This window comes from Macrotis lagotis, chromosome 3, assembly GCF_037893015.1.
Source record: "Macrotis lagotis isolate mMagLag1 chromosome 3, bilby.v1.9.chrom.fasta, whole genome shotgun sequence".
Classification (NCBI taxonomy): Eukaryota; Metazoa; Chordata; class Mammalia; order Peramelemorphia; family Peramelidae; genus Macrotis; species Macrotis lagotis.
Genome location: NC_133660.1, coordinates 253,373,284 through 253,394,271, shown reverse-complemented (window position 1 = coordinate 253,394,271; position 20,988 = coordinate 253,373,284).

Genomic DNA, 20,988 nt, shown 5'->3' with positions numbered 1-20,988 from the left:
CCATTTTAAAGGCTCTCTGCCTGTGGGGAGATTTACTGGATGATTAATAAAATAACATCAATATCTGCTATGGTTTTGTTTCCCCCTAAGTGGCATAACTTTTCTCCACAAAACTGACACAGGAGAATTAGGGAGAAACAATAATGAAGATGAGATAGCACCAGTGACTCCAGTAGCATTATGCTTTAAAGTGCCACTGGTCTTTAGCCCACTAGAAGCTGACTGGCCAACAGGAACCAAAGTAGGAGTTAAGTCCTAGTACTAAGGAACTATCCCCCAGGGTTGCAAAATACAGGAACTGGTAAATTGTACCTTGCCCATTCCATTTTTTCCTTCTTTCTTTTCCTTTATCCTTTCAAACAGAGATTTAAATCAGTATGTTCTCTTCCGTGTTTAATAATAAATTTGGAAAACCTTGGTTTCCTAGCTAAAAAATATTGTTCTTCAATACTAAAAATACTAAAAAGATCAGATATAGCAACTAGCCAAAAGGTTAAAACTTTGCTTAGAAATAAACAATTTTTCATCTCACTATCTCTATTTACTTTGACTTTGGGTTAGAAATATGACACTGAATCAAGTAATACATTTTGCTTCTCTAAGGTATTATTAAATTCCCATCCTTCTAGTATTAATTACGGTCAGAATATGCATGTTGGATGACTCTGAAGGGGTTTGACTAGTAGAGTATAATTAACTGGAGAACTCCCATTCCAGCTTGGTGGTTTAGATGTTCGTCCAGTCCCAATAGACTTATATCATCAAATAGCCAATATCTAAAGCCATCTGACTCTACATCTGTTCTTTCATTTTGATTATGAGTATTCGGGAGCTGGTCACTGAGCTAATTTTCTTTTGAATTCCCATAAACTGATAAAGATGCCTTTTTTTGGTCACATAAGAACATTTGTCTCCAGTAAAAACATTAAACATAGCCTTATTAACATCCTTCTTAGCTTTTATGGAACATTCAGTCCATGAATAAAGAAGGTTTATATTCTAAGACTTTTCCTGAAGTTTACTGACTTCTCTGTCTCTGTGAGTGGCATCATCATTTTCTAAGAATTCTAGGCTTATTACCTCTTTGACGCGTTCACCACTTAGTGATTGTTACTGAGTTCGTTTTCTGAAATCTCTTGCTTTATTTTTCTGGATTCTGATGTTGAGTCCAAGTTCTGGACTCCCTCAGTCTTCCCCAGGAGAGTGTTGGAGGTATGGGAGACAAGGATGACAAAGGAGACAAGTACTCCATCAAGATCTCCAAGTGCTCCAAGTGCTCCATTTATTTACCAAAACACCAGTGTCTAAATACCTTTCTATTCTCTAATCTACTTCCACTCCCATGGCACTTAGTAAGATAAGACTCTGGTGTTCAAGGACACCAGGTAAAGATAATTCACAATACTCCCATACACAATGGTTTCCAACAATTATTCCCTCTTCCTCTGTACCCATTGCTATAATGCAGTAATGTAAGGAGGATATAGATTAATCACCTCACACCTTGTCTCATTCAATATAGTTCTAGTGGGTCTTCTCAAGTATCATACTCCCCAGCTCAAATTAATTTTATACATGCAACTATTTCTTGAATTCCTACCATTTATCATATAATATTCTAGGTACCAAGAATGTAAAAACATGAACAGAACAACCAAATAGTCTCTTCCTTCAAGGAACTTATATTCTTACAGGTAAAATAGCATGTATACACATAAATACATATGAACATATGAAGATTAAATGGAAAGTAACTTCAGAGTGGCACTAACTGTTATGTAGATGAGTTTACAAAAAAAACTCAATTAGACAGTGGCCACTCATCAGACCTTTGAAAGGAGTGAGGAATTCTAGGATGTGGGAGAAAGAATGGTGCTTTTCAGAAGTGAAAGTTAGCCTTACCAAAAGCACAAACACAAATCAAAAGTTGTAAATATAGATTAAAAGGTAGGCCGAGGCAGCTCAGTTGCTCAGTGGATAGAGCACTGGCTCTGGAGTCAGGAGGATCTGAGTTCAAATTTGACCTCAGACACTTAATAAATACCTAGCTGTGAGGCCTCAGGTAAGCCGCTTAACCCCATTGTCTTACAACAACAACAACCAAAAAAAAAAAAAAACCTAAAATAAAAATAAGGTAGGCCAGACTTGATAACAGTACTGGACAATTCAAGTGACTTCAGTGGCTCATTTGTGGCTAAAATAAAAAAAAAATTTGTATAGAATTTCAGGCATTTCAATGTCCCAATCCAGTTTAGTCCCCACTAACATCTAAAGCAAAATAAGGCAACATAGCATAGTAAATTAAAGCTAGAAAGGCATAGATTCAAGTATTTCTTTTGATATACCCCCCCCCACACACACACACACACACATACACATACTTCAAATGACTCTGGGCAAGTTACTTAATGTCTTTGTGCTCTAGGAAAATCTCTTAAGACTAAAAACTATAGAGCATATGATAAGTTGTAGTGATAGAGGAGTTTCTCCAACTGAGAATACTTTCTACCATTGGGGCACATTTTCTACAAAGAAATCCCTTTTCTTTCATACCATACTCTGTGGGGTTTTTTAAAGAAGTTAAGCTAAAATTGACTACCACTCATTCTAGTACAAATCCTATATCTTTGCTCTTCCATGACTCCTTATCTCTGCCAGCTAACAATCTGCAAGGTTCAATTCAATTGTTACTATCCCCATGAAATCTTTTTGAATTGTTTAGTAATGGAAGCAATTGCTCCTTCAGATGACTTTATAGCCCCTCCTTCACTTATCTTTTGTGCATGTACATACACAGTGTTCTGGCCTGGAGTCAGAGAAAATCTGAGTTCAAATGTAGACTCAGACACTAACCAGCTATGTAGTCCTGCACAAATTACTTAGCCATTGTTTGCTTCAGATTTCTCATCTTTAAAAATGGAGGTAGTACCTACCTCCCAGGGTTGTTGTGCGGAACAAATGAGAATAATCTTAAAGTGCTTAGGCTAGTTCCTGATGGAACTCTGTGTGTGTGTGTGTGTGTGTGTGTGTGTGTAGCACAATTAGTAATTAGTTTAACCATTCTTAATAGATAGAAACCCTTTTAATTGTTAAGGATTTTTGCTACTATAAGGACTGAATGATCATATTTTTTGTCCTTATAGCTCTCTGACAGTAATAAAGTGTATTGTTCATAGTAGGCTATTCTTGTTCTTTCAATGAATGTTAAACAAAGAGCTAATATTCTTTGTTGACTCTTTTAGAATACATGAACTGAATAATTACCATCTCCTTCAAACTATTCAACTGGCTTCCCCTTTATTTTTTTTGCCCACTGTGTTTAAATTTCAAGGAGTTGTCAGAAGTCATTGACTTTGAGAAAAGTCCGTTTATTTTCTACAGGACTATGCTGCATAAGCCATTTTGGGGTGATGATCATTTTCCTTTACTTTTCAGTACTATTACTAATATTTTACTATTACTATGATTGTTATTATTAATTATTATTATTATCATTATTTCCAATATAATTCCAGTACTATTATTCAATACTGTACAAGAACAGTACACTTGTTTAAACAAATTTAATATGGCACTTACTTAAATATTACAATGTAGAAAACCAAAGAAAAGAGGAAAAAGAAAAACAGAAAAAGAAATGAGAGTCAGTCAGAAAAATTATGAAAAATGTATGAAAATTATGAAAAAAATGATGAAAAAAGAAAGCAGCTCCATTAAAAGTGAAAATAACCAACTAGAAAAGGGTACACAAAAGTTAATTGAAGAAAATAAAACCCTAAAAATTAGAATTGAGCAAAGAGAAACTAATTAATCTATGAGATTATAATTGCATCAAACAAAATAAAATGACTGAAAAATTGAAGAAAATGTAAGTACCTTTTAGGAAAAATAAAAGATCTGGAAAATAGATCCAGAAGAGATAATTTATGAATCATTGAACTACTAGAAAGCCTAGACCAAAAAATAAAGAACCTAGAAAGGATTATACAGGAAATTATCAGGAAAAATATACCAGATATTTGCCAGATATACCAAATATACCAGAACAAGAAGACAATTTAGGCATTGAAAGAATACACACACCCCTCCAGAAAGAGACCCCAGATGAAAACTCTAAGAATTGTTATAGCCAAATCCTAGATCTCTCAAAAAAAGGAGAAAATACTGCAAGCAGCAAAAAATGAAACAATTCAAATACAAAAGAAACACAACTAGACTCACATAGGACCTATCAGGAGCAACATTAAAGGACCAGAATACCATATATTGGAGGGAAAAGGACCTGGGCTGCAAAATTCAGAATATAATCTCAGGGAAAAGGATGGATGCTCAACAAAATAGAGGACTTCCAGAAATTCCTGAAAAAAAAGACCAGAAATAAACAGAGAATTTAATCACCAAATATATGGCACAAGAGATACATTAAAAGGTAAATGAAAAGGGGAAGAAAAAAATAAAACAAAAGAAGTTAATCAATACCATCAAATTGTATACAACTCTAAAAGGGAAGATATGACATTTATAACTCTTGAACTGTACTTCTCAGGATAATTAAAGGGTCGAACATAATCATAGAGACTGGGCTTAGAGGATATGGGTATGGTGGATCTTTTCTCTCCATTGAAGAGGTCCAAGATGACATCACTATATTTGAGACAAAAAGGCCTGATGAAAAGTAAGGGTGTTTACTCTAAACAAGTGTGTCAGTTTCCTTTGATTCTGCTGTGCTCACAAAGCTTAGCACTTTCTCTGATGAGGGCATCATAAACTGGGTAGCCTTGACTTAGGGTCTCCCATAACTTATGATCAATTCTACAGTTCTTAAGTGAGACCTTCAGAGCACTTTGAGATTCTTATAGTTAACTAAAGTTGGACTTAATCCATACTTTACTTAACAAAGTATTACATGAGGAGAGGAGGTGAGGAGAGGGAGAAGTGTGGGAGAAAGTATGCTTGTGGGGAGGAGTACAAATAGTTCATGAAATGATTTGGCTTTGGATGATACTTTGACTCATGAAGATTGTGTGTCCTTGAAGGGGACTTGAAAAGGAGGTAAAGTAAAAAATGATGATAATTTGATATAATTCAAGACTCTTGAAAAGTCTGCTTCTAATGAGACAGAAGAGGGGATATATTTAGTGATTTTGAGCCAATGTTGCTTATTGAGCAATCAATCAATCTGTGATGGTACTTTGATAACACTTTGAACTAATCAAGAAATCAATTAATCAAGCTGTGATCGATGATATCTGATTAATAGTAATTGAATGATAGGTGAAGAGGCACAAAGATTTATAATTTTAGAGGGAAAGAAGGGAGGGTGTAGACAATGAATAAATTCAGTTCCATAGATTTGGCCCAGAAAGGGAATAAGATACATTCCTACTTGGGTTTAAAAACCTATCTTACTATAAGGGGAAGGGGGGTAGGGGAAAGAGAAAGATGAGGAAAGAAGAGACTGATAAAAAGGAAGGCAAAGTATAAGTGAAAAAAAAACCTGAAGGTTAAATTTTAAAAGAAAAAGTTAAAGGGGGGAGGTAGTAAAATGTCAGTAAGGAAGAATAATAGGTAAGGGAAAAGAAAAATATAACTGGAGAAAGCATGGAGGGAAATTCAGAATTAGTAATCTTAACTGTAAATGTGAATGGAATGAACTGTCCCATAAAATGTAAATGGATAGCAGAATAGAATAAAAACAAGAATCCTATGATATGTTTTTTACAAGAAACACATTTGAAGCAGAGAGATACACACAGGGTAAAGGTAAAAGGAAGGAGCAAAATATATTAGGCTTCAGCTAAAGTAAAAAATCAGGGGTAGCAATCCTGATCTCAGATAAAGCAAAAACAATAACAGATCTCATTAAGAGGGATAAAGAAGGAAACTACATCTTCTTAAAAGGCACCATAAATAATGAAACTATATCATTATTGAACATATATACACCTAATGGTACAGCATCCAAATTCCTAGAGGAAAAGCTGAATGAATTACATGTAGAAATCAACAATAAAACTTCAATAATGGGGCACCTCAACCTCCCTCTCTTAGAACTAGATAAATTTAACTAAAAGAAAACAAGAAGGAAGTTAAGAAGGTGAATGAAATCTTAGAAAACTTAGATATGATAGACCTCTGGAGAAACCATAATGGGGATATAAAAGAATATAACATTTTCTAGTATAGGGCACCTATACTAACATGGACCATAAAGTAGGGCATAAAAACCTTATAATTAAATGCAGAAAGACAGAAGTGACAAGTGCATTCTTCTCAGATCATGATGCAATGAAAGTTACATGTAATAAAAAGGTCATAGAAAGATAAACCAAGAACTAATTGGAAACTAAATAAAAATTTTAAATAAAGAGTGGATCAAACAGCAAATTATAGAAATAATCAATAATTATATCCAAGAAAATGTTACTTATGAGGCATCATACCAGAATTTATAGGATGCAACCAAGGCAGTTTTGAGGGGAAACTTTACATCTCTAAATGTTTATGTGAATAAAATAGAGAAAGAGTAGATCACTGAATTGGGTATGCAACTAAAAAAGCTAGGAAAAAGAACAAATTAAAGATCCTCAATTAAACACCAAATTAGAAATTCTGAAAATCAAGGGAGATTAATAACATGGAAAGCAAGAAAACCATTGATCTAATAAATAAAACTAAGAGTTGGTGTTATGAAAAAGTCATAAAAAAATAGACAAAACTTTGGTTTGATCAACCCTGATGGATAAAGCTTCTCTCAGAAGTTCAGAGAGCTGGGAAAACACTATTAGACTGACTATGGACAATATTATCCCCATCCAAAGGAAGAAAAACAAAACAAAACAAAACATCAAAAATCCCCTTCAGAATCTGTTCATTTAAAAAAAATATCCCTTAATCCTAATTCCTCATACCAAAAATGACTAATCTGTAAACATGCTAAACTCAAATGTTTATGTACAATATTACCCTGACTGTTCACCACTGGGGGGGGGGCTGGGAAAGGAGGGTGGAAGGAAATTTTGTAACTTAAAAATATACTTATGCATATGGATGAATGCTTAGAAACTTTCAAAACAGGCATTTAGAAAATAAAATATTATATATGTTCACATAGAAAATTTGTGAACAAAGAAAAATTTCACAGACAGTAAAATGACAGACTTCATTCTAGGAAAATCAAAATTCTATCATAATAATTTAATATATTATGTTAAAATATAATGATGATCATCATTTATACAGTTCTTTAAAAACTGGAAGAACTTAGATAGATTTCCCAATTTGGTTCTTACCCAATGAGAGATTCTTTGATTATCCCAATTTTACAAGAGGAAACTAAGCTTCAGAAAAATGAAGTAATTTGTTCAGAATTATATCACTAGCAAATTATGAATGAAGGATTCAAACAAGTCTTGGTTCCAATTCAAATGTTCAAATCATTGTTATATTACTTCAAGCAGGACTACTGAATAAGAAAAGGAAGAATCAACATGGTAAGTAGAAAAGATACTGAAAGTTTGCAAGTTCAATAAGTCAATCTACTCTGAGATTTACTACCTTAGTGACACTGAGCAAATCAATTCATTTCTCCCCTTAGTTTTCTTTTTAAGAAAGAAAGGGAGAAGCTTATATTACTTTAGAAATGACTTAAACTCTACAGCTATCAACTTACATTCCTAAAGAAAAATGACTAAAACTCAACAATAGAGTCTTGTGGGGGAAAATGGACTTTTTAACAAAATTACTGGTTTCTGATAATGCTTTGAAAAAAACCAAAACAATGAATAAAGGAAAATGAAAATAAACAAAAAAAAATTAAAAATGAATAGGTTGGGGGAGATAGTGATAATCCAATGCATATATTCTAAAAGAGGTAGAAAATTTTATTAGATCCTTACAAAAAAAGTGAGTTTATTTGGATAGTCAAATAAATTTAATATGACATGCAATTAGAATTCCTTCCATAGCATGAATATAAGGAGAAAGTTATTATTTTCATCTTTTCTAGACTTATAATAAAAAATGCAACATATAGATATAAAAGAAAATACATATCATTTAAACTCAATAATGTGGATAAAATACGAACTAAGAGCATAGTCAAAAATAGGTATTGATTGACATTAAAAATAATATGTGGATAAAAATCAAAACATATAACTATACAATTAGGTTTGTTAAATAATGGAGGAGTATTATAATATATATAGCTTGTTGGTCAGCTATCCTCAGAAGAAAATATATCTTTGCATTGTTATGTTAAAGAATGATGTTATCCTTAAAATTAGGAAATTATCATACTCATAATTTTTAATAAACAAAAATGAGAACATTTTAAAAATCAAAAAAGTAGAAATATAAACTTGAAAACAAAAGCAGTTTCCTAAGGAATAGAAAAGACCAATGTAAGTGTATATAAACTATAGTTTTATAGCAAGTTACCTGATTAAAAAGAGAATAATAAAAAGTCTAAATGAAAAAGAAGAGAACATTTCCAAGAAATAAAGAGAAAAGAGAAAAAAAATTCAGAGATTATTATAACGTTGTATGCTAACAAATCTGAAAACTTTGATGGAATGCATTCATATTTACAAAAAAACTAAAACATTTAGATAAATAAAACAAGATACATATATATATATATATATAATAATCTCATAAATAAAAATGGAACAAGCCATAATCAAATGCCAAAAGCAGTATAGAACTTTTCAATATGGACCTATAAGTAAACTGTATTTGAAAATATCTAAAGAAGAAAATTTTTTCATGCTGCATAAATTCTTCACAGAAACCTATAAAGAAAACTTTCTGCCTGTCTCCTTTCTTTGGAAAAAAAAATATGATATTGGTATTTAATTTTGTCACAAAAATCAATTAGAGAAATAAAACTAGTGACCAATATCACATGAATCCTAAAGCTGAAATGTTAAATAAAATATTAGCCAAAAAGTTAAATTGTTTTCTGGAACAGATTAGTTTCATACGAGTAATATAAAAGAATTTAAATATTAGGAAAGTAGAAAACATGATAAATAATATTTATAAGAAAATAATAAAACTATCTTCTTGTAGCAATAAATTCAAATAACTATTTGACAAAATGTAGCAGTCATTCATGTTGAAAATATCATTTGAATTTAATTAGCATTTAATTTTTCCCCAGTTACATTTAAAAATAATTTTTAACATTTGTTCTTAAAACATTGAGTCCCAAATTATTTCCTTTCCTCCTTCACCAACCCCTATTGAGAAGGCAAGCAAAGAAAAAAGGAAAAAAGAAGGAAAGCAAGTTGATATAGGTTATACATGCATAGTTATGCAAAATATTTCTATATTAGGCATATTGTGAAAGAAAGCACAGATAAAAAATACCTCAAGTAAAATTTAAAAAAAAACATGTTTCATTATATATTCAGTCTAAATCAGCTCTTTCTCTCAGGATGGATGGCATTTTTTATTTTAATTCCTTCAGAGGTGTCTTGGATCATTGTATTGCTGAAATAGTCATTCACAATTAATTATCTTATAATATTACTGTTATTTGGTACATTTCACTAAGCATAAGATCATGTAAGTTTTTCAAGGTTTTTCTGAGAGCAAATTTCTTAGATCATTTCTTAGAGCAAATTGTTATTCTGACACAGTTACAAACCATGGATTTTTCAGTCTTTCCCCTAATGTTCAATATCCCCTCGATTTCCAATTCTTTGAAATCAGAAAAGAACTCCTTTGAATTTCCTTTTTGTTTTTTAATCTCTTTTGAACTAGTTAGTGGTATTACTAAGTCAAAAGGTAAGTATGATTTTATAATTCTTTGGCCATAATTCCAAATCGCTCTACAAAATGGTTGAATAAGCTCATAATTCTATAAACAAAGTATTAATATCTCATTTTCCCCATATCCAGCCCCCACAATATTAGTTATTTTCCTTTTTTGACTTATTAGTCAATATACTATGTATAAAGCAATAAATCAGAATTGCTTTCCTTTGTATTTGACCAGTATTGCTCTTTAAGACAATTTTCTCCTATTTGCTTTTTTATATATCTCTTTTATTAAAAGCTTAATCTGCTTTTGTGTTATTTTCTTTCATATTTTTTGTGTCTCCTTTACCAAGCTGTTGACTCTTTTTTCATGATTTTCTTGAATCACTCTTATTTATCTTCCCAATTTTTCCTCTGTCTATCTTATTTCATTTTCAAAATCCTCTTTGAAATGGATAGAGCACCAGCCTTGGAGTCAGGAAGACCTGAATTCAAATCCAAACTCAAACACTTAATAATTACCTAGCTGTGTGGCCTTGGGCAAGTCACTTAACCCCATTGCCTTGCAAAAGCCTAAAAAAAATTCCTCTTTGAGCTCTTTCTTGACCTAAGATCAATTCACATTTTTCTTGGAGCTTTTAGGTATAGGAGCTCTGACTTTACTAATCTGCTTCTCAAAATGTATTTTGATTTTTCTTTGTCACCATAGAAACTTTCTATGGTCAAAGTTTGCTTTCTGTTTTTTGCTCATTTTCCTAGTCTATTATTTATCTTTTAACAATTTGTTAAAGAAAGGTTCTGCTTCTAGGGTGGAAGGCAAACTGTATCAAGTTTCAGGGGTTTTGTGTAGTTCTTTTCGGAGACACTTCTAAGGACCTATAAGTTTTCACTTCTTTCAATAATTTTAGTAGATAATCTTAGTAGAGTTGCATTTACTACTCTCCTGATCTATACTCTGACCTGTGAGTGACCACAAGCACTCCTTTCTTCCCTGGACAATGACCCTTGATCTACTGCAGCCATGGTCTCAGGTGTGCTAGTGCTCCTCCCCTTCGCTGGGACTATTCCACCAGACTGTGACTTGGACTTGATTGTAGACAAAGCAACAAAGCTAGCAGAAAGAGCCCTATAATCTCTTTCTGACCAGTTGTTCAGCCTTTAACCTTCTCTGGACTAAGAGCTCTAGAAACAGCTGTGCTGATTCATTGATTTCCAAGGTCTGCTCTGATCTTCTGGAGCTAAGGCTGTGCCAGCATAGCCTGGGTTGGACTCTTCTCCATTATCACCCATGTATGATAAATCTTTCCTATCAACCTTCTAAGTTGGGTATGGATGGGAAATTATTTTGTAGGTTCCTCTGCTTCAGGAAGGGTTTAGAAGGATTTAAGGGAAAGTTCAAGTGAGTCCCTGCCTTTTTCTCCACCATCTTGGCTCTATTCCACCTGAAAATATTTTTCAAAGAATATAAGAAAAAGTTATCAAAAAGATGAAAAGAGGGGAAGCTAGGTGGCACAGTGGATAGAACACTGACCCTGGAGTCAGGAGTACCTGAGTTCAAATCTGACCTCAGACACTTAATAATTGCCTAGCTGTGTGACCTTGGACAAGTCACTTAACCCCATTGCCTTAAATAAAATTTTTAAAAAGTATGAAAAGACATCTATACAAAAAACAATCACTATTTTATGTGAAATTCAGTGAAAAACATTAAAAAGAGACAACATAATAACTCTCTCAATCTTTACATTCTTCCTTAACCCTATTTTTTCCTGCAGTGATAGAAAAGCTAGAAAATTTTTAAAATCTATGGAAAAAGGATAGACAAAAATGAGATAAAATGCATCTTTTCCTAAAGTATATAATGATTTATGTAGGGAATCCAATAGAAGTAGCAAGCATTTAATTGAGAAAATTAATACATTTGCAGTTATAAAATAATTATAAAAATCACTCTTTTCTCAGTATATTACTAAAAGTGCCCAAGAGAAACAGATAGTAAAACAACATCAATTTAATTCTTAACACAGATAACTAGTATCTATTTAAAACATCAGCAAGCATTATCTGTAATGGGAATAAATTTGAAGTCTTTCCAATAAGATCAGGGGTGAATGAAGGATTCCCATTATCACCACTATTATTTAATATTGTTTTAGAAATTCTAGCTATAGCAATAAGACAAGAAAAGGAAATTGAAGAAATAAAAATAGACGTGGGGGAAAAAACTATCATTCTTTGCAGATGAAATGATGGTTTACTTAGCAAATCCTAGAGAATGAGCAACAATAACAAACTTATAGAAACAATTCAGAACTTTAGCAAGGCCACAAAATATAAAATTAACTCACATTAAACATCAGCATTTTTCTATATAACCAAAAAAATTCAATAGAAAAGATAGAAGAGGAAAATCAATTTAAAGTAACTGCAAATAATATAAAATACTTGGGAGTCAGTCTGCCAAGACACAATTGGGAACTATATGAACACAGTTACAAAACACTTATGACACAAATAAAGTCAGAGCTAAACAATTGGGAAAATATCAGTTTCACATTGGTAGGCTGAGCCAGCATAATAAAAATGGCAATTCTGCGAAGAGTATTTTACTTATTCAGTGCCATATCTATAAAATTACCAAATAATTATTTTATAGAGCTGGAAAAACATTTTAAAAATTATTGGAAAAATCACAGTTCAAGAATATCAAGGGGCACAAGGAAAAAAGAGATAATTTTAGATCACAAATCATATTCACTAAGGAAATTAATTGGTTGATCAGTGGAATAGATTAGGTATACAATACATAGTGGTAAATGACCAACAGTAATCTCCTGTTGTTTGATAATCCTACCCCTGTCCCATCCCTCCAAAAAAAAACCTTTGGGGACAAGAACGTACAATTTGACAAAAAGCACTGGGAAAACTGTAAAGCAGTTGGGCAGAAATTTGATATAGTTCACCATCCAACATAATATACCAAGATAAGGTCAAAATGGATATTTAATTTAGACATAAAGGGTGAGAAAATTAGGAAAGAACAGAATATATTTTGCCTATCAGATTTAAGAATAAGAAAAGCATTTAATACCAAATAAAATAGAGAATCTTGTTGAAATAAATGGATAGCTGTGCTAAAATAAAAATTTTTAAAGTTTTGTATAAACAAAACTAATATAGCCAAGATTATAAGGAATGCAGCAGAGAGGCAGCCAGGTGGTGCAGTGGATAGAGCACTGGTCCTGGAGTCAGGAGGACCTGAGTTCAAATCGGGACTCAGACACTAAATAATTACCTAACTTTGTAACCTTTGGCAAGTCACTTAACCCCACTGCCTTGCAAAAACCAAAAAGGAAGAAGAAAAGAAGAAAACTGGGGGGTGGGGGAAATTTATAGTAGATTTCTTTGGCAAAGGCCTCATTTCTAAGATATATAGAGAACTAAATCAAATCTTTAAAAATATGATTAATAAATGGTCACAGGCTAAAAACAGGACATTTTCAGATAAAGAAATTTAGGTTATATATAGTCATGTGAAAATGCTCTAAATCACTAATGAATAGAGAAATTCAACATAATAACTATGAACTACCACCTCACATCTATCAGATTAGCTAATATGATAGAAAAGGAAAATGATAAATGCTGCAAAAGGTTGCAGAAAATTAGGAACACTTAATGAACCATTGGAAGAATTATGATCTTATTCATTAATTCTGGTGAGCTGTTTAAATTATTCCCAAAGCTGTGCATACTCTTTGATCCAGAAATACCACTACCAGATCTATACCCGAAACACATCAAAGATATGGAGAAAGAACCTATCTATAGATATAGATATAGCTATAGCTATAGATAGATGATAGATATAGATATAGATATACATATACATATAGATATACATATACATATACATAAAGATATACATGATATAGATATAGATATAGATATAGATATAGATATAGATATAGATATAGATATAGATATAGATATAGATATAGATATAGATATAGATATAGATGATATAGATGTGGATGTGGATGTGGATGTGGATGTGGATATGATATGGATATGGATATGGATATGGATATGGATATGGATATGGATATGGATATAGATATAGATATAGATGATGTAGATGTAGATGTAGATGTAGATGTAGATGCAGATGTAGATGCAGATGTAGACAGATACAGATAGATATCAATAGAGATAGAGATAGAGAGAGAGAGAGATGATATAGGTATAGATAGATATAGATATAGATGATATAGATATAGATATAGATGATATAGAGATAGATATAGAGATAGATATAGAGATAGAGATAGAGATAGAGATAGAGATAGAGATAGAGATAGAGATAGAGATAGAGATATAGAGATAGAGATAGAGATAGAGATAGAGATATAGATGATATAGATATAGATATAGATATAGATATAGATATAGATATAGATATAGATATAGATATAGATATAGATATAGATATAGATATAGATATAGATATAGATATAGATATAGATATAGCTTTGAGAAAATCCTGGAAAGACACATAGATTGATCCAAAGTAGAATGAACAGGACCAGAAGAACATTCTAAACAGCTATAGCAATATTGTATAATGATGAACTATGAATGCTTATTCTCAGCCATATAGTGATCCAAGACAATTCTGAAAGATTATCTAAGATGGACAGGTCAATGCTGCAATCAGTCAAAGGATGATCCACTGGAGAAGAAAATGGAAAATCACTCTATCTTTGCCAAGAAAACTCCATCAACAGTATAAAATAATAAAATACATACATTGAAAATGAGACCCTTCAGGTCAAAAGGTATTTAACATGTTAGTGGGGAAGAGCAGAGGACAGCTACAAGTGGCTCCAGAAAGAATGATATAGTGAACCAAAGTCGAAAGTAAGAACATCTTGTTATATTTGGTGATTAAAAGAAAAGCTGATGATTCAAAAATTAGTATTGCATAGGAACCTGGAACATAAGATCTATAAATGAAGGTAAATTGAATTTGGTCAGATTGAATATGGAAAGATTAAACTTTGATATCTTAGGTGTTAATGAACTTAAATGGATGGAAATGGATGAATTTCATTCAGGTGATCATTACGTGTACTATTCTGGGCAAGAATCCCTTAGAAGAAATGTAGTGGTGCTCACAGTCAATAAAAGGATGAGAGAATTAGTTCTGGGATATGCTCTCAAAAATGATGAAATATCTTTTTGAAATCAAGGCAAACCATTCAACATCACAATAATGCACAAGTCTGTGCTTCAACCATTAATACCAAAGAAGTCAACATTTCTCAATTCTATGAAGATCTATAAGGAAAAATAGCCCCCTCCAAAAAAAAGTCACTTTCATCATAGGGAACTGAAATGCTAAAATAGGAAATGACAAGATCATTGGAATAAAAAATGAGACAACTAATAGGTAACTCACTGGTTATAGTGAACATAGTAGAAAGGTAATTCTACACATGGAAATCATGTAGTCAGGAATGAAATGAGATTAATTATATACTTTGTGATCAAAGATGGAGAAACTATACAATTGGAAGACCTGATGCTAAATAATTCCTCAAACCATGAATTTCTTTTGATAAAATTTAGATATAAGCTGAAAAAAAGAAGGAAAACCAACAGACCACATAGGATGATCTAAATAGCATTCCTTATGAATAAGATGTAGAGGTGATAAAAAAAAGATTGTGACCTAATAGATAGAAGGACTATGGACAGAGGTTCACAATTTTGTATAAGATGTAGTTAAAAAGAAAAAGAAACAACTCAAAGAGGAAAAAAGAATGAGAAAAATTGGTTTTTGATAAGGTTTTACAAATAACTGAAGAAGGAAGGAAAGGGAAAGTGAAAGATATATCCAACAGAATGTAGTTATAGAGAATGGATAGATTAAAAACTTTACTTGAATGAGCAGTGAAAATAAATAGAAGAAAACAGAATCAAAGATAACAAGTGGAATGCTTTATGCAAAAATTAATATGACAAAGACAAAATTGTAGGGACTTCACAGAAGAAAAGCTGTAAAAATGGTGACAAGAACATTCAGAAGAACTATACAAGAAAGACCTTAACATCACTGATGATCATGATGGTCTGGACACTGATCACACCTTCCAGAGAATGAAGTAAACTGGGTCTCAGGAAACATTGCAATCCAACAAAGTTATTTAAAACCCTAAAAGATGATGCTGTTAAATGTACCAGCAAATGTGTAAAACCCAACAGTGAATTGAAGAAAAAAAATCAGTTTATGTCCTAAACCTAAAGAAAGAAAATGTCACATAAAGAATTGCCAGAAGAGTAGGGTTTTTTTTGAAGAGGTAGAGAAAAAAGGAACCAAATTGCCAACATTCATTTGGAATACAAAACAAGCAAGGGAATTCCAGAAAAGCATCTCATTATACCCTGACTACAAGAAAATCTTTGACATGCAGATTATTACAAAATGTGACAAATCCCTAAAAACATAAGAGTACCAGATTATCTTATTTGTCGCTTGAGAATGTGTGAATGGATAAAGAAGCAACAGTAAGAACTGAGCATGGAACAACTGATTGATTTAAAATTGAGTCACAATGCTATAAATATTTATTTCATAAGCAAAGTATGTCATGCAAAATTCCAGGTTGGAGAAAGCAAAAGCCATAATTAAGGTTGTGGAGGCATATATCAACAGTCTCACATAAGCAAATGATACAACTCTAAAGGCAAAAAAGTGAAGAAGAAATACGAAATCTCTTGAAGTTAAATAAAGAAAAGTATAAAAGCCGGCTTGAAGTTAAAGATTAAAAAAAAAACTAAGACCATGTCAACTGGACTCATCACTTCCTGGCAAATAGGAGAAGAAATAGAAGGAATGTTAGATTTTATTTCTTGGGTTCAAATGTCATTGCAAATAGTGACTGCAACCATGAAACTAAAAGATACTTGCTTCTTGGAAGGAAAGTGATGGCAAATATGAAGAGCTTACTAAAAAGCAGAGACAACATCTTGCTGACAAAAGTTCAGTCAAAGGTATTATTTTTCAAGGAGTAAGGTATGGCTATGAGACCTGTTTTTAAAGGAAAGTTGGATGCTTCAGAATTGAGGTATTAGAGAACACTTTTTCTGTTTTTTTTTTAATTTTAGAAAGTTTTATTTATTTTCACTTTTTTAGAAGGCAGTTTGTTAGTATAAAGACTAACATCATTCCCATGGTATGCATTGCTCTAAGTTGAATGTAATGAGAGAGAAATCATATCCTTAAGGAAGAAACATACAGTATGAGATATAGCAGTATTACATAATAAGACAATTTTTAAAAATTAAATTAAAGGTACATAGAAAGTCTTTGGTCTTTATTCAAACTCCACAATTCTTACTCAGGATATAGATGCCATTCTCCATTGCAGATATCCCAAAATTGTGCCTGATTGTTGCCCTACTGGCATGAGCAAGTCCATTAAGGTTGAGCATCACCCCCATATTGTTGTTAGGGTGTACAATGTTCTTCTGATTCTGCTCATCTCACTCAGCATCAGTTCACACAAATCATTCCAGGATTCCCTGAATTCTCATCCCTCCTGGTTTCTTGATTACAATAAATTTAAAAGCTTTTGCACAGACAAAACCATTGTAACCAAGATCAAAAGAAATGTAGTAAATTGGGAAAAAAATTTATGACTAGTGTTTCTGACAAAGGACTTATCTCTAAAATATACAGGGAACTGAGTCAAATTTTTGGGAAAAAGACAAGCCATTCCCCAATTGACAAATGATCAAAGGATATGCAAAGGCAATTTACAGATGGAGAAATCAAAGCAATTCATAATCATATGAAAAATTGCCCTAAATAACTAATTCTTAGAGAAATGCAAATTAAAACATCTCTGATGTACCACCTCACACCTCCCAGACTGGCCAATAGGACAAGAAAGCACAATGATCAATGTTGGAAGGAATGTGGGAAATCTGGGACACTAAAACATTGTTGGTGGAGCTGTGAACTCAGCCAGTCTTTCTGGAGACCTATTTGGAATTATGTCCAAAAGGCAACAAAAATGTGCATACCCTTAAATCAAGCAATACCACTCCTGGGTCTATACCCTGAAGAGATTATGAAAAAGGGTAAAAACATCACCTATACAAAAATGTTCACAGTTCTCTTTGTGGTAGCACAGAAATGGAAACTGAGGGGATACCCATCAATTGGGGAATGGCTTAACAAACTGTGGCATATGTATGTGATGGACCACTATTGTTCTATTAGAGAACACTCTTAATGGTCCTTTGTAAATCAAGTAGATCAAATCACTCAATATTATACGAAATTGATTCAGACTATTTATAAGGAAAATTGAAGCTGAAGCTTAAATACTTTGGCCAAAAATTAGAATCTAGACTCAGTGGAAGAGACCTTGATGCTGGAAAGATTGAGGATAAAAGGACAAGGAAATGGCAGAAAATAAATTGGATAAATAGTGTGATAGAAGCAACAAACACAAACTTGGAAAGACTTCAGGAGAAACTAGAGAACAGAATGATCTAGTGTGCTATGGTCAATGGGATCACAAAGAATTAGACATGACTGAATGACTAAATAACAAGAGAACATGAAATAATGTAGAATCTTGACAATAGATAATGTAATTGTTATAATTTAAAAATATATATCTAGGAGCAGGGCATGGTAATGCATGTCTATAATTTTTACTGTTGTGGAGATTGAGGCTAGCAGAACTCTCTTGTACCAGAATTCTAATATGAAGGAGAACTAAAGTTTTCTAAGTAATAGAGAAGGGAAATATATATTTAGAAATATAATATAAAAATACAGATATCAAAAACATTTTAATTCATTAAAAAACTTCTAAGACATAATTTCCAATGACAAGAAAAGAGATTAAAAATATAGGTGGTAGATTTTATATTATAATAGCTTGAAAGAATGAAAGATGACAGAAACAGAAACATATACATATACAGATATGAGTGGTTAGATAGATTTAAGTATTATTAATGGTTAATACACTGGCAATAAAATGATGAGAATGGTTGAACAAATCATAGTTTAGGAAGATATTGGAATATTTCTTTGCTAATGAATGCAGAGAAACATGGAAATAATTGTATGAAATGTTACAGGTGAAAAAGCAAAAGGCAGAAACACAGTATACACAATTGCAACAATGTAAAAGACATTAAAATGGAAAAGCAAAATTCCTAGTCATGTATAATAGTGAATATGAATGAGTATTGTACTGTCAAGATTAAGGGATATGATCCTTCATACATATGTACATACATATAGATACAGAAATAGATATATAGATATAGATATTAATATATTAAAAATAAAGTATTTTAGGAAATTTTTAAATAATAAGTGGTTAAATGGTTGTTAGTTTCTGCAATATTAAAAATGTGAGTACATTTTGAAAAAAAATGAGAATAATATCTATTTATGCTCTTTCTGATTTTCTATGTTTAAAGTGCCATGATCTGAGTCCTGTTTGAAGCAAATGAGAGGGTATGTTCACAGTAATTCTAAGAACCAAATGAAGGAGCAAGCTAGTTGGTTAGGTCCACTTTGGTATGTGTCTACCAGATGGCAAACCAACAACCAGAAAGGAAGGTAAATGAGGAGTTTTAAAAGTTAGACAAGAAGTGACTAGTAACTGATAAGGCTAAGCACCAGTGTCTCTTCCATAGGCAAAAAGTTAATGACTAGTCCCTGAAAGAGATGCAAGTTTTGTGATTTAAATGTCACCCTTATAAAAACATCACTTCTACAAATATATTCATAGCACCTCTGTTTGTGGTGGCAAAGAATTGGAAATTGAGTGAATATCCATCAATTGGGGAATTGCTGGAACAAATTGTGGAATATGTACATTATGGAACACTATTGTTCTATTAGAAACCAAGAATGATGGGAACTCAGAGAAGCCTGGAAGGATTTGCATGAACTGATGTTGAGTGAGAAGAGCAGAACCAAAAGAACCTTTTATACCATTAACAGCAGTATGTGGTTGATGAGCAATCTTAATGGACTTGCTCATTCCATCAGTGCAACAATCAGGGACAATTTAGGGGTATGTGAGATGGAGAATGCCATCTGTATCCAAAGAAAGGATTGAGGAGTTTCAACAAAGACTAAAGACTATTACCTTTAATTAAAAAAAAACATTATCTTATAATGTAAGTTTGCTATCTCCTATATTTTATTTTTTTTCCTTAAGGATATGATTTATCTCTCAACACATTCAATTTAAAACAATGTACAGCATGGAAAAAATGTAAAGACTATCAGAATGCCTTCTATGGGAGGTGGGTTGACGGAAGGGAGATTGGGGTAAAATTGTAAAATTAAAAAATAAATATATTAAAAAAAATAAATGTCACCCTTAGTAACAGAATGGAGAGGAAATCATCTTAGCCAATGGATATTTTTATCAAAACACCTATCCAATTGTATTTGTCCTTACCATCACCCCTCTTTTTCAATCCAACCAGATTGGTTAGTGATTTAGATGAGGAAGCAATAAGATAAAAGATTAAAAAATCATATAAGATTGACTAAAGAAGAAAAAATGCTATAATTATGATATGCTGGGTAAACAGTAAATGTAACACATTCATGTGGATCCTTATGAATGAGGAAAATCAGGCTCCTACTCTATCATCCTCTCAAGGTACCAATCAGTGAAAATCAGAAATGTATAAGACAATGCAGCATTATAAAAAGAACATCATACTAAGTCAAGATTTAGATTCTGCCTATAAATATTTAGGGTGGGTGATGTTATGCAAAGTGCTTAAGATCTCAGATACAAAAGATGTATTTATGTACCAAACAATATGATAACCAGAAGATTTCTTAACTAGTAAATTAAAAAATATATAAAATGGATGTTTTCTAGCATGTTTTTAACTGAAAACAAAATTGATGGTGATTCATAAAATTTAGGTTAAAATGTTGATCTTGTGAAATTTTGGGCAATTTCACTATTTTGAAATTCAGTTTCTTCATTAGTAATATGAATAGGTTGTTATAAATGGCTTATAAGGTTTCACTCAGCTCTAAATGCATGATTCTTTGCTGCCAAAGAGAATGATGAGGGATTGGAAAAATAAGAGAGAAAAGAATAAAAAAAGAAAAAAAGATGCTAAAGATAAACATAAGAACAAAAGTTGATA